We start from the raw sequence: 14,151 nt of genomic DNA, 5'->3' as shown, positions 1-14,151 counted from the left end.
TGAAGAGAGAGAGGGAGATAGAGGTGGGAGAGAAATAGAGAGAGGATGTGAGAGAGTGAAGAGAGGGAGGGAAAGTCTCTCGCGCATATACGGTGGTAGTCTTTCAACGACACATAGGCGGGTGTGGCACTGTCGTACTTTTTCTTTTCACCAAAATTTAAGTACTCAAACTACGCATACTTCAACGCTCAACCAATTTCTTCTTTAAGTGTTTACCATCCAGCGGAAATAACATTCATATTATCTTCTTCAATTATTTTCAATTATGTAGTGGAATCATAAACCATCAAATACATAAGTACACACACATATACTTGGGAGGGAAAACTCCTAGTTAAGTCTGCCCAATAATATTTAAAATATGTAATTCTTTCAAAATATAGTATTTTAAAACTTTTATCCGAGTCTGTGCAGTCCCTTGTACACATAGCCGACTTCGCCCGACAGTCTGCTCGGGTCATGCAACACTGTCACCTGTTCGAACTACCTCTGTCGAAAACCCCAAGTTCATGCTGCCCAAATATATTGTGCATCACTTATGTCATTCAGGCTCACTTGGGCATTATCATTCGACCTTGCTCGTGCTTCCATTTAGGCTCACCCAGGTGTTGTCATTTAGCCCTGCCCATGCTAATGTTTAGCCATGCCCAGGTGTTGTTGTTTAGCTTCACTCACAATATTATTCGGCCAAACACTTGTTCACAACTTGTCACCGCCCACCTCTGCTCACTTCACCATGCAACTCTTGTCGGTTGGGAGGGCACATTGCCCAGGCCAGTGTCACCTACACTTCCTGCCGCACCCCTCCCAACGGCTTGCCTACAGGGAAAATTTTAAGAACCCCCCCTAAATTTATAAATATAATAAATGGGCGAATCTCCATGGTATATAGGAAAAATGGAAGGCGATTTTATCAATAATATAATATGTATATATAATTTTTTGGCGAATCTCTCACCAGGCATGACGAATATTTTACTCAATTATAAAATCTTGTAAGATCTTGGCGAGTCTTTCACTAAATAATATAACTTTGTAAAGTCCTAGTGAATTTTAGCATACACTACATGCTGGTTTAATTCCCCCATTTAAATAGGCTACATTCCAGGTGAATACCATGGGTGAATACCATGTGCCATTTTGGTGAATACCATGGGTCAATACCATGTGCCATTTTTATTTTTATTAATTCTAATATTAGGGTTAATAATGGTTTTTTGCATGGTATTAATAACAATCTAGTCCATGGTATTTGTCCCATAGTATTTTGGCCATAGGTTTCACCTAAATATAGCCCATTTTTTGAGTGTTCGTAAATATAAGGTGACTTATGGAGTAAATATAAAAAAATGTTTTATTTGTTTACCATACCTCTCGTTTATTTATATTTTTACTAATTTACCATACCTCTTTTACAAATATGGTATTTGGCCCATAGGATTCACTTAAATAAAACCTCTTTCTTGAGCCTTCATAAATAGAACAAGGGTTATGGACTAAATATAAAAAGAGGTTTTATTTATTTACGATACGTCTAGTTTATTTATATTTTTATTTATTTTCCATACCATTTGAGTAAGTATAAAAAGGCGTTTTATTTATTTACCATACCTCCACTTTACTTATATTTTTATTTGTTTACACCGTTACATGTATATAAGGTGACTTATGGAGTAAATATAAAAAATGTTTTATTTATTTATCATACCTATCATTTATTTATATTTTTATTAATTTACCATACCTCTTTTATAAATATGGTATTTGGCCCATAGGATTCACTTAAATAAAACCTATTCTTGAAAATGAGCGAATGGATTCACTTAAATAAAACATATTCTTGAAAATGGGCGAATGGAAGGTTGTAAGTCCTAATTTAAAGGGCTAAATTTACCTTTTTTACCCTCTCCCTTAAAATAAGCTGGGCTATTTGAGGTGATTTGTAAAAATGTACTATGATACAAAATATTCGCCCACTAAAAATTTAAAACCCCTTAATTTCGCCAAAGGGCGAACATTCGCCCCTAAAATTATCCTTGCTTGCCTAAATGGTGCTCGAGCCCCCTATGGAACTCCACCTCCTTACCCGACTTGTGACCCGCCTTAATTCCTTCACCTTTTGGTATGTTTTTCTCCTCGGCACTTTACTCTATGTTTTTATGTCGAGCGAGTTGTTTGATTCCCAAACTCCTCCAACTTGACTCTTACTTATACACACTTCACTCGAATGCATTCCACCCGAGAGACACATCACTTGCGCTGCCCATGGGTCAGCCCGCCATGCCATGTCCGACCAACCTGTCCACCCATTGCAACATGCCCATTCATTCATGAACTGTCGGGTCGGCTTCACCCATGTTTAGCAAATTCAACACATCACACTTCTCACTTGAGCTGAATAACACGTCCACAACCCAGTTCACTTGTCGCGCAACTCGTCCATCAGTCGCCTCCACATGGTTGCTCACCCATATCTCACATTAGGCAGGCGCTCGCCTACCAGCACACCTGCTACATGTGCTTGCCCACCCACCACACATAACCAAATGAGTCCCCTTTAACCAATGGTGAAATCACACATAAATGAATATCTTGCCTCATTGTCACATTTAGCCGAATGCTCCACCCGAGTTTATTTTAACGGAACGTGAGTACCCATTGCACATCTAGGCGCGCCCATACTACGTGTTCAGATTTTTGACTCTCTTGGGCACTCCCAACTCGAAGACTTCACATTCTCCCCCAATCTAAATAAGGTTGTCTTCCTCAATAATACCATCACCATCTAAACTCCATAATGTTGCAAAGTGTCTCTAGCTCCAACATCTGATGTCCATGCTGCTCAACTATGCTTTCCATTGCATAAACATCCTCCAAGGCTCATGATTCCATAAATAGGAAGGTATCCTCAATCCCAGATCATTAACCAAATTTGTCGTAATCATCATACTGCCCCATCATGGAAGGTTGGTCCCTCCAACTCAAGCTACATGCTCTCACTGCAACATATATCGTGTCAAACCACCATGTATCGTCATCATGTGAAATCTCTACCATGATGCTCCATCCCAACACAAGATATATCAGTAAAACCTTAATATTTATCTGACATAGCTTGGTGTAATGCTAGCTCCCATGTCTTGAGCTAATCGAGTGATCAATCCAACTGTCATGTTCAATCGATGAGAATACTCCTCCTCATGCCACCATTTGTCATTTCTCTAACATCCTGTCACAACATCAACTTCATCAAGAATCCATCCCATCTCTATCCAAATGTAATGTAAGCCATATCCAGGTCGATGAAGTAGCCTCCATCTTATCTGAAACATGTTGTCATCAATGCTAATGTCCATGTGCTTCTCATCAATTAGCTACATCCATCTAAGCATCATCATCTATGTATGAGAGTCTCTTCTCCTCAAATCAATCAAGAACTCCTCCCATCAATCCAATTCTTAATGTGCCATATCTAGGTGCATGAAGAAACCTCCATCTCATCTGCAATATTCCATCCGTCAATTATGTCAAAGGAGCAAGTCTACACTTCCCTCATCATCTCTTCCATGCACTGCCTATGGTCATAGGCTAGTTAGCCACCATATCTATAAAAAATTATGAAGTATCAACTCATCCCATGCCAAACTACTCCCACCAAGGAACCTCCATCACTGCAACTCCAAAGTGTCTCATCTACATCATATCCATAAACTCACTCCTCACAAACACACCCCATAATGCGTCCAAGGTATGCATTCCATACTACATCAAAGTCAAGTATAACATATGACCTTAGCTCCTCGATGAATGAAATACTATAAGACCACCATAATATGAAGTCTCCATTAGCTGTAACTCTATCAAGTGGTCATGAGCTCCCATGAATCATGTTGGAAATAGAAACAAGAAATGCTAAAAATAGCATTGCTATAACTAGCATTTCAGGATATACTCCAACTCTATTGGAAATAATAAAAAATAGAAATGCTAAAAATAGCATTGTTATAAATAGAATTTCAGGATATATTCTCATTTTAATTAACCCCTAAATTAAAATTCGAATTTGGTCTTTACAGTTGTTTGAAAAATAATTAATTAATTCATTTTGAGTTAATTAGTTGGAGAAAATCAAACATGAAGTCTTTATGAAGACATGCAACAATTATCCCTTTGATTGATGAAGTTATCCCTTAATTAAGGAGATAAGGATGAGTTATATTTGAGTTGTAATTAGTTAGCTCAGTTAACTGAATTAAGTCCAGTTAAATTAGTTCCAAAGAAATTATGGAACTAATTGTGAGTTCAGTCAGTTAATGCATGCATGCATGCAACTAGTGTTCTCTAGATAACTAAACATTCTCTGATAAATAACTCATGCATGTCAGTTCAAACAAAGACCTAGTTGAGAATAAGGGAAGGGACAATATACTATCAGTTGGAGGAATTTTCATATATAGGAAACTCATCCATGTAGAAGGAATGATCTCCTTCAGGATTATGCAGTTATTTTAGAGATCGGTGTTGTGTGTGAGGTGAATTCACATAGGTGGTAGCCAGAGGACCCAGGAGAAACAACACAAGGAAATAGGAGGCTTCGAGGAGTAAAGGAAGGCATATGTGTTGTCTATTCTGTCTATGAGAAACAGTAAGGGATTGTAATGAGAGATAGATAGCTTATGAGCTAAAACTTTCTGTAATCTTGGGATATTTCCACTTGTATGATAATACAGATAGCGGGGTTTTTAGCTGAGGCTTTCCCCAGAGTATTCTTCAATTTTCATGTGTGATTGATTTCTCTTCTCTGTTATATGTGTTCTATTCGATCTTGCTCAAAATCGATTAAGCTTCTGCAAGTTTGTTTGTAGAAGTAGGTCAAGTATTTTGCTTTAGTATATTGCATTATCAGGTGATCTACAGTGAAAATTTCTACATGGTATTGGAGCCAAGTTGATCAAAGCGAAGAAAAATATACAAATAATGGAGTCCAATTTTGAAGTTCTTGATTATAAAATTCGAATTCTTATCACATCTCAAATTTCACTAATGGCGTTAAATGGTTTAAGACTCGAGTATGCACTTGATGGTAGCTCGAATTATATAGCCTGGAAGGATCGCATGGAAGCAGTATTAGAGGACAATGGTTTGAAGGACTTCATTGATCAAGAAGTCCCCAAGCTAGCAACAGTTAATGCTACAAAATTGGTGGAATGGAAGAAATGTGCGGCTAGACCAAGGAGAATCCTCCTAGAGGGAGTTTGAGACCACATATTCTCGAGTCTCCATGGGAAGGATACACCATTTTCAATGTGGAAAACATTGAAAGATCTATATCATAACAACAATGATTAGAGGAAGTCTGTGCTGAAAGACAAGCTTTGGAAAATCAAGTGTGAAAAGGGTGACACGATCTCTACATATTTGAACAAGCTCACCACTTGCAGGGATGAGCTTGGAAGTGTATGGATCATGACAGCCGATGATGACATGGTGAGTCTTGCTCTCCTCAGTCTTCCTAAGAGCTAGCATATCTACAAAGACTTGGTAAATGGAAGAGAGAAATTTTCGGATTGGGAACGACTTTGGTCAGATCTGATGCAGGAGGAGATAAGAAGAAGCACCAAAGATGGTTCTTCATCCAAGGAGGATGAAGAAAACTATGCCTTAGAAAGTAAGGCAAAGAAAGGGAAGGAGAAGGATTCTCATCCCAAATCGAGTTCTTCCTACGGTGGGAAGAAGTTTGACAAATCAAAATTGCGATGCTTTCATTGTCATGAGGTGGGCCATTTTGCTACAAATTGTCCACTGAAGAAATCCAAGGAAGGATCAGAAGGTGAGGAATTGGCCTCATAGTTCGAGTTGGATTTCACCCTCATCGCATGCATGGTTTCATCCATGGTGGGATGTGGTTTGTTTCTTGACAGTGGAGCTTCATTCCACATCACGGACAAAAAGATCTCCAGATACTGATAGAGATGGGTAATGATGAAAAGTATAATGTCTCAGGAGTTGGCATAGTTGTTTTTAAGAGGGAGCATGGAGCTCTCATTCCTTGACAGATGTGAAGTATGTGCCCAAGACTGAGGAAAAACTTGGTATCGATTGCAATGTTGGAAGACAAAGGCTATGATATAGTATCTAGTAAGGAAAAGGTTTTCCTTAGAAATGTCACCATGAGACAGGTGAAGTAGACCGGTTCACGAGTCAAGAACCTGTATACTCTTGAGGTTCAATATGCATGCAAAGCCTTGAAGAGCAAGGAAACTATTGGAGACTTGGTGGTTGAGAGGGAGAGTACATTACCTCTCAACATGTAGCACCAGAAGAAGTCTTAGACAATTGTGGAGGAGCCACAATTGGTGAAGCAACTTCAGGAGGTTGTGGAGTAGCCACAATTAGAGAAGCCCAGAGGAGATCGAGTGGAGGCATCCACTCATGCAGAGACTTCCAGCAGGTGGAAATTTCTAGCCAAGTGGGCATAGGGATCACATGCATCCATACCTCTAGGTAGGAGTTGGGGTGATGTAGAGTGACAGTCCCAAGAAGGCTAAAATAGGGGTAGGATCTATGAGGTACCCAACCTCTTTGATTAGACCTTTCTACGGGAGCCCCGACGAGGAGTAGCAGGACTGGCTAAGTGGGTAGAGACAGATGCAGATGGAGCGACAGAGGAAGCTTCATCATCAGAGTGTGTTTCTCGCCCAACAGGGAGGTCAGTTGTGAGATCAGTTACTTACTTCTTAATAACTAAGTTGCAGTGAAGCATTGTACAACACGATGCAACATGATGAGAGGAGGTTCAATGCGGATGTAGTGTTGGGAGATAGGACCAGCAGAAACATGGATGTAGCAGGAGGAATCAATGTGATTGATGCAGTTAGATATCAAAGTGATAGAGGCTAGAGAAGTCAGATACTGAAGAGTGCAGAGAAGGAATGACTAGGCAAAGTCAGTAGAAGCACAGAGTTTTCAGTCGACAAAGGCAATAACAGTCACAACTTTTGATGACAGAGGCATCATTCTGATTCAGGTTGGATATTTTTTGTTTTTGGAGTTGTTGGAGCAACAACACTTGAGAGAAGTGTTTCATGTAGAACATTCCAAAGGTTCAGGATCGGGTTCAAGTTGAATGTCTTTCTTATTGAGAGGGAGTGTTTAAAATAGCAACAAGAAATGTTAAAAATAGAAATGATAAAAATAGCATTGTTGTAAATATCATTTCAGGATATACTCCAACTATGTTGGAAATCGAAAAAAATAGAAATGCTAAAAATAACATTGTTATAAATAGAATTTTGGGATATATTCCAATTTTAATTAGTCCACGAATTAAAATTGAGAATTAAAATTCGAATTTGGTCTCACGAGTTGTTTGAAAAATAATTAATTAATTCATATTGAGTTAATTAGTTGGAGAAAATCAAACATGAAGTCTTTGTGAAGACATGCAACAATTATCCCTTTGATTGAGGAAGTTATCCCTTAATTAAGGAGATAAGGATGAGTTGTATTTGAGTTGTAATTTTTTAGCTCAGTTAACTAAGTTAAGTCCAGTTAAATTAGTTCCAAACAGTTTGTAGAACTAATTGTGAGTTCAATTAGTTAATGCATGCATGCATACAACTAGTGTTCTCCAGATAACTAAACATTCTCTCATAAATAAGTCATGCATGTTAGTTCAGACAGAGACCCAGTTGAGTTTAAAGGAAGGGACATTGTACAATCAGTTGGAGGAACCTATATAGGAAACTCATCCATGCAGAAGGAATGATCTCCTTCAGGATTATGCAGTTATTTCAGAGGTCAGTGTTGTGTGTGAGGTGAATTCGCACAGGTGGTAGCCAGAGGACCTAGGAGAAAATGCAAGGAAATAGGAGGCTTGGAGGACTAAAGGAAGGCATATGTGTTGTCTATTCTATCTATGAGAAGCAGTGAGGGATTGTTCTGAGAGCTGGATAGCTTGTGAGCTAAAACTTTGTGTAATCTTGAGATATTTCAACTTGTATGATAATATAGATAGCGGGGTTTTTAGCTAAGGCTTTCCATAGAGTACTCTTCTGTGTTCATGTGTGATTGATTTCTACTTCTCTGTTATATGTGTTCTATTCTATCTTGCTCAAAATCAATTAAGCTTCCGCAAGTTTGTTTGTAGAAGTAGATCAAGTATTTTGATTTAGTATATTGCATTATCAGGTGATCTATGGTGAACATTTCTACAAATCATCTCCATCCAACACTTCGGAAAGCATACCTATCTCAGAATCAAGTGTGATCACATGTTATCTTTTCCCTCTTGGTCATATGAATACTCTCATAGGTTGCCCACAAACCAACTGTGGCCCTTTTGTACAAGTATGCACAACATCCCCATTCGTCCATCTGCAAAATGTCTCCTTGTTGCAACAGTAAGTCCATTTGCACAACATCTCTGCCTTGGCACTTATCCTTGGATGCCCATAAGTGACATCTCTATAAATGCTCCTACATAATTTCCCTCCACGAAGTCTCCCATGCTCCCATCTATACAACTCGATGCCCATGACTTCAGCTACTCATCTCCTCCACCCTAGTAGAAGCATCACAACTTTGGTCATCACATCTTCGTCCTCATTTACGTTTAGTGCCCTCAGTTACTCAAAACTTATATCATATCATATCATAGGTTTGTTCCATCATAACTGCCTCCACCACTAAATGTTCACTAAGACTACCTCTTGGTCTCAGCCATGAAGAGGTCCACCCAAGTATCGTGTCATCATAACTCTAGTGTGCCCTTCATTCAATATTTCCATGAGTCATGCTGGAAACTTAGCCAATTCTCCACTTTACTAAGCATGACTCATCCATCAGAAGGCTCATCATGTTTCTCTCGTGTCATGGGTTTTTGGACCTTTTTCCATAAGGTCACAAATTTCCCCACTACGTCCTGCAACAACCAATGTTCCTTTCTTCCTAAATACATAAAGTCTCATCGTAGTCATCCATGGAAAGTTTGTCCATCGCATCTGTAAACTCCCTTTTCTCATCCCTGCATATGGCCCATACTTCAAAAGCTCCAGTGAAACACAAGTAATATCAACACCTATATCTTCATGAGGTCTCTCCAAGTGAGTGCCTCTTATCATCAATGTATGCATCATGCATGAATCTAGCTTAAGTTGGGAAAGTAATATTGCCCCAAGTTCTTCCTATTCCATTGTCACTTTTGCAACACATTCCTCTTCGTATGTGGCTTCCTTCTCTTCATCACAATCAGTAGCTTCATCTTGCTCCATTGCCCAACCAAGTCGAAGAAGATCTCTTTTAACATTTTCTTCCAAGACCTTAAGTTCATCCTAGATCCTTGGTATTTCTTCCCTTATGCATTTCAACCTGTATAATGTCTACACAAATCTCACACCACACTCTCCCATCATTCAACTTGACCCAAGATTGCTGCTTTTCCCCTACTCAACTATGTCGCATTGCGACCAAATCCGAAGTAACCAAGTTTCAATACCAATTGTAGCCATTATCGTCATAGTCATAGTTCTTCTTCAACCAAATCCCATCCACTTCCTGCAAAACAGGCTATGATACCATCTGTCACAAAGTGGCAGTTGTATCTATGCTTCACAATCTCAAATCAGCTCGACTTTCCTTGAACCATGCTCTGATATCATCTACCATGCCCCTATCTCAGTGGTAGTCTTTCAACCACACATAGGTGGGTCCGACACTGCCGTACTCTTTCTTTTCACCAATACTCAAGTACTCGAACTACGCCTACTTCAACACTTAACCAATTTCTTCTCCAAGTGTTTACCATGCAACAAAAATAACATTCATATTATGTTCTTCCATTATATTCAATTATGCAGCGGAATCATAAACCATCAAATACACAAGTATACACACATATAATTGGGAGGGGCATCTCCTGGTTAAGTTTGCCCATTAATATATAAAATCTATAATTCTTTCAAAATACAATATTTTACAACATTTATCCAAGTTCATGCATCCACCTACACACCTTGTCGATTTCCCCTTGTAGGCATGCCTGGGTTGTGCAACATTTCCACCCGTTCGAACTACCTTTACCGGAAACCCCAAGTACATGTTGCCCAAATCTGTTGCGTAACACATATGTCATTCAGCCTTGGACGGGTGTTGTCGTTTAGCCTCGCCCAAGTGTTGTGGTTCAACCCTGCCTATGCTACCATTAAAACACACCAAGGTGTTGTTGTTTAGCCTACCCCTCTTCTATCATTCACCCAAACTCCCATTCACAACTTGTCATGCCCACCTCTACTCAATTTACCATGCAGCACTTGCCCAACAGGGAGGCACATCACCCAAGCCAATGTCAGTGACATTGCTTGCCTAAATGCCACCCAAGTTGTCGGTAGAACTTAACCTCCTTACCCAACCTGCGACCCGCCTTATTTCTTTAACCTTTCGGTATGTTCTTCTCCTTCACACCTCTGTTTTTTTATGTGGAGTAAGTTCCTTGATTCCCAAACTCCTCCAACTTGACTCTTACTTATACACACTTCACTCGAATGAATTCCACCTAAGAGACATGCCGCTTGGGCTACCAATGGGGCGAACTTCCATGCTATCTCCGACTGACCTGTCCACCCATCGCAACGTGTTGCTTCACTCATGAACTGTCGGGTCGGCTTCTCCCATGTTCAACCAACTCAACACATCACACTTCTCACCCGAGCCAAACAACACGTCGCACTTCTCACCCTATCTGAACAACACATCTACAACCAGCTTCGCTCATCACATGACTCGCCTGTCACACAAATCGTCCACTGGTCGCCTCCACATGGTTGCTTGTCCATATCGCTCATTGGGCGAGCACCCGCCTACTAGCGCGCCTGCTACATGTGCTCACTGACCCGTCACACATAACCGACTGACTGAACTTTAACCAACAGTGGGGTTGCACATAATCAAACGTCTTGCCTCCTAGTCGCCTTTAACTAAACGTGGGCGCCCATCGCACATCTAGGTGCACCTGTACTATGGTTCAATTTTTAGACTCTGTTGGCCACTTCTGACTCGAAGCCCTAACAGAAAGAGATATGGAGTTGGAGGGGGAGAGAGAAAAAGGTAAGAAGAAAGAAATAGAGAGAAAAAGGTGGAGAGAGAGAGAGAGAGAGGGTGTGATAAGGAATATGGAGAGACAAGGAGAGATGAAATTAGGTGGAAAGAGAGATATAAGCGGGGGAGAGGGAAAGAAGGGGAAGATAGAGATATAGATGGAAGATGAAGAGAGGAAAGAAGAGGGAGATGGAGAGATTGAGGGAGGGATAAAGAGATTGATATATATGGAGTGAGAGAGCGTGAGTGTTTGGGGGGCTGAGATAGAGAGACAAAGAAGGAGATATGGAGGAATATATAGATATAGATGGAGGGGGGAGAGGGAAAAAGATTTCTTGCACTAGATTTCATTGTAGATGGTGATTTTTAATCATATTTGATTCCTTGCACTATATGCATTGATTTTAGTGTAGATAATGATTTCTAATGATATTTGATTGCTTGCACTAGATGCATTTATTTCAATGTAGATGATTTCTAATCGTATTTGATTGCTTGCACTAAATACATTGATTTATGTGTAGATGTCTAATCCTATTTGATCGCTTGCACTAGATGCATTGATTTCAATGTAGATGTTGATTTCTAATTATATTTGATTGCTTGCATTAGATGCATTGATTTCAATGTATATGATTTTGAATCCTATTTGATTGCTTGTGTAGATGATGATTTCTAATCATATTTGATTTCTTGCACTTAATGCATTGATTTCAGTGTAGATGTTGGTTTCTAATCCTATTTTTTACTTGCACTACATGCATTGAATTCAGTGCAGATGTTGATTTCTAATCCTACTTGATTTCTTGCATTGGATGCATTGATTTCACTGTATAATTTGTTTTCTAATCTTATTTTATTGCTTGCATTAGATGCATTGATTTCAGTGTAGATGTTGATTTCTAATTTGATGTAATTGGATGTATGATGGTACATAAAATTTAAAGTGACTGGATTAATAGTGTGCATTGGTTTCAGTGTGAGCACAAAAAGTTATTGACAATTTAAATTGACTTTTGTGTTATAGTAATTCAAACTATTAATATTGGAGAACAAGAGAGACAAGGTATGATGTTTACTACAACAACTGTTGCTAAAGATTTAAATGGTTTACGATTTCAACTATCCTCTTCATATAATTGATATGAAAATATGACAAAACTAACAAGGGTGACAATAAGATTAGTAGAAGATAATAGTTTGAGGTTGATCACAATGAAGACAATTTGTAATTGACTACATCCTTATTATTTACATTTTCTATCATTCAACACTATTATTGGTCACTTTGCATTCAAAATTTTTATTTCATCATTTTTCATCAATAAACTTATTAGCAATATTTATCATCTCAACAAACTAAGATAACTAAGAAATTTCAAAAATTGAAATGACCAAGTTAATCCCAAACATATTTAGCATATTTAAAATGATTAATTAATATTAGATATATTTACATATTATTGATAAAATTAATCATATGTTCGATAGATTTTCCTTAGCTGCACTCGACTCAAACCAGCCTAGATCCATCTTAACTTTGGATCTATCAAGCGTTGAGGGATCAAATATCTCAAGGTAAAAACATTTCCTTAAGTTTTTCCCTAAAAAAAAGTTTGTGCCTCGATAAATTTGATCCCTCTCAGCACTTGATAGATCTGAAGTTAAGATGGATCTAGGATAGTCTTTAGGACACCTAACTCATACATTAAATTTTTTTCATGTTTAGTTATACTACATAACTATACTTTTGAGTTATTAAAACCTTGTTCCACGAGTAACTTTCTTAATAATGAGTTCTAAGCTTTTAAATATTAAATATTACTTAAATTTTTTTTAGGATATTAAGTTTAAACCCATCATGAACTTTTGAAAAACTCATGAGTAACATTCTTAATAATGAGTTTTAAGCTTTTAAGGATTACTTGGAAGCTCTTTTAGGATATTAAGTTTAAACCAATTATGAACTTTTGAAAACTCATATTTTAAGATCATTGATGTCCACTTCATTAATAAGCTTACACCTCTTTACCAAGAAGGGGGCTTTTGTTGATATATTTCACTTTAATTCCTTTTTCTTCATTGATATTATGTTGTCAATTCTTAATATTTGTATACACCTATGGTTATATTTGGATTCCTCTAGGTAAATAGGAAAACACCATCTTTGCGAAATTGTCAAATTTGATTTCTTTTTATTAAGATTTAATTAATTAATATTTTTTAAAATTATTCATTTTATTAAATTCTTTTTTGTTATTTTAAAAATATTTTTTAAGACATTCATCACAAACTTTCTCTACCAAAATTTTACAATATTTCAACGATAAATTTCTATTTTAATTGCTTTATTCATAATTTCTTTAAATCTTTTTTTATCCACAGGATTTTTATTTTAATTACTTTATTCATAATTTTTTTAACTTTGTAAGTCTTCTTTTTAACCCTTTATTTTTATTTTTTCTCAATATTGACAACCACACTTCACCCATAATTTCGAAAAAAATATCAAATCTTATTTAAAATTTATGTGTAAAAGAAATCATGAAACAACCAATCCTATTTAAAAATATCAATTAAATGTTGGGGAATATATTTTTTTTAATTATAATTTTTTAATTTTGTATAAGGTAACTGATTTCATCATCCCAGCCATGTGAGTGGTGGGTTGAAGCTTCCTTATCTCCATATCAAGCATCCCATTCTTGTGTGGATGTGGAAGTATTTTACTAATTTTTTTTTTCACATTCCATATCTATTTTTTCAATTTTTTTATATTTCGTGTTTATTTTTTATGGTTTTAATATTGCATGTAATTTTCCATATAAATATGAAGAGTTTTTTTTTTTTTTTGCATTTTTACTTTTTTAAATTTCTTTTTTAAATATATGATTATTCGTAATTTCTCAATAACAAAAATGCTTTAATAATTTAAATTCGATTAATTAAACTAATTCTTAAAATTTACATAATAAGTTTTATATAAAACATATATATTATTTTTTTAATATTAATTTAATTTCTCAAAACTTACCTAATAATTATAATTTTTATATA

Source organism: Pinus tabuliformis, chromosome 8 (assembly GCF_031772625.1).
Source record: "Pinus tabuliformis cultivar Carrire ecotype Pingquan chromosome 8, CPIR1, whole genome shotgun sequence".
NCBI classification, from domain to species: domain Eukaryota; kingdom Viridiplantae; phylum Streptophyta; class Pinopsida; order Pinales; family Pinaceae; genus Pinus; species Pinus tabuliformis.
This window is presented reverse-complemented; position numbering follows the sequence as displayed.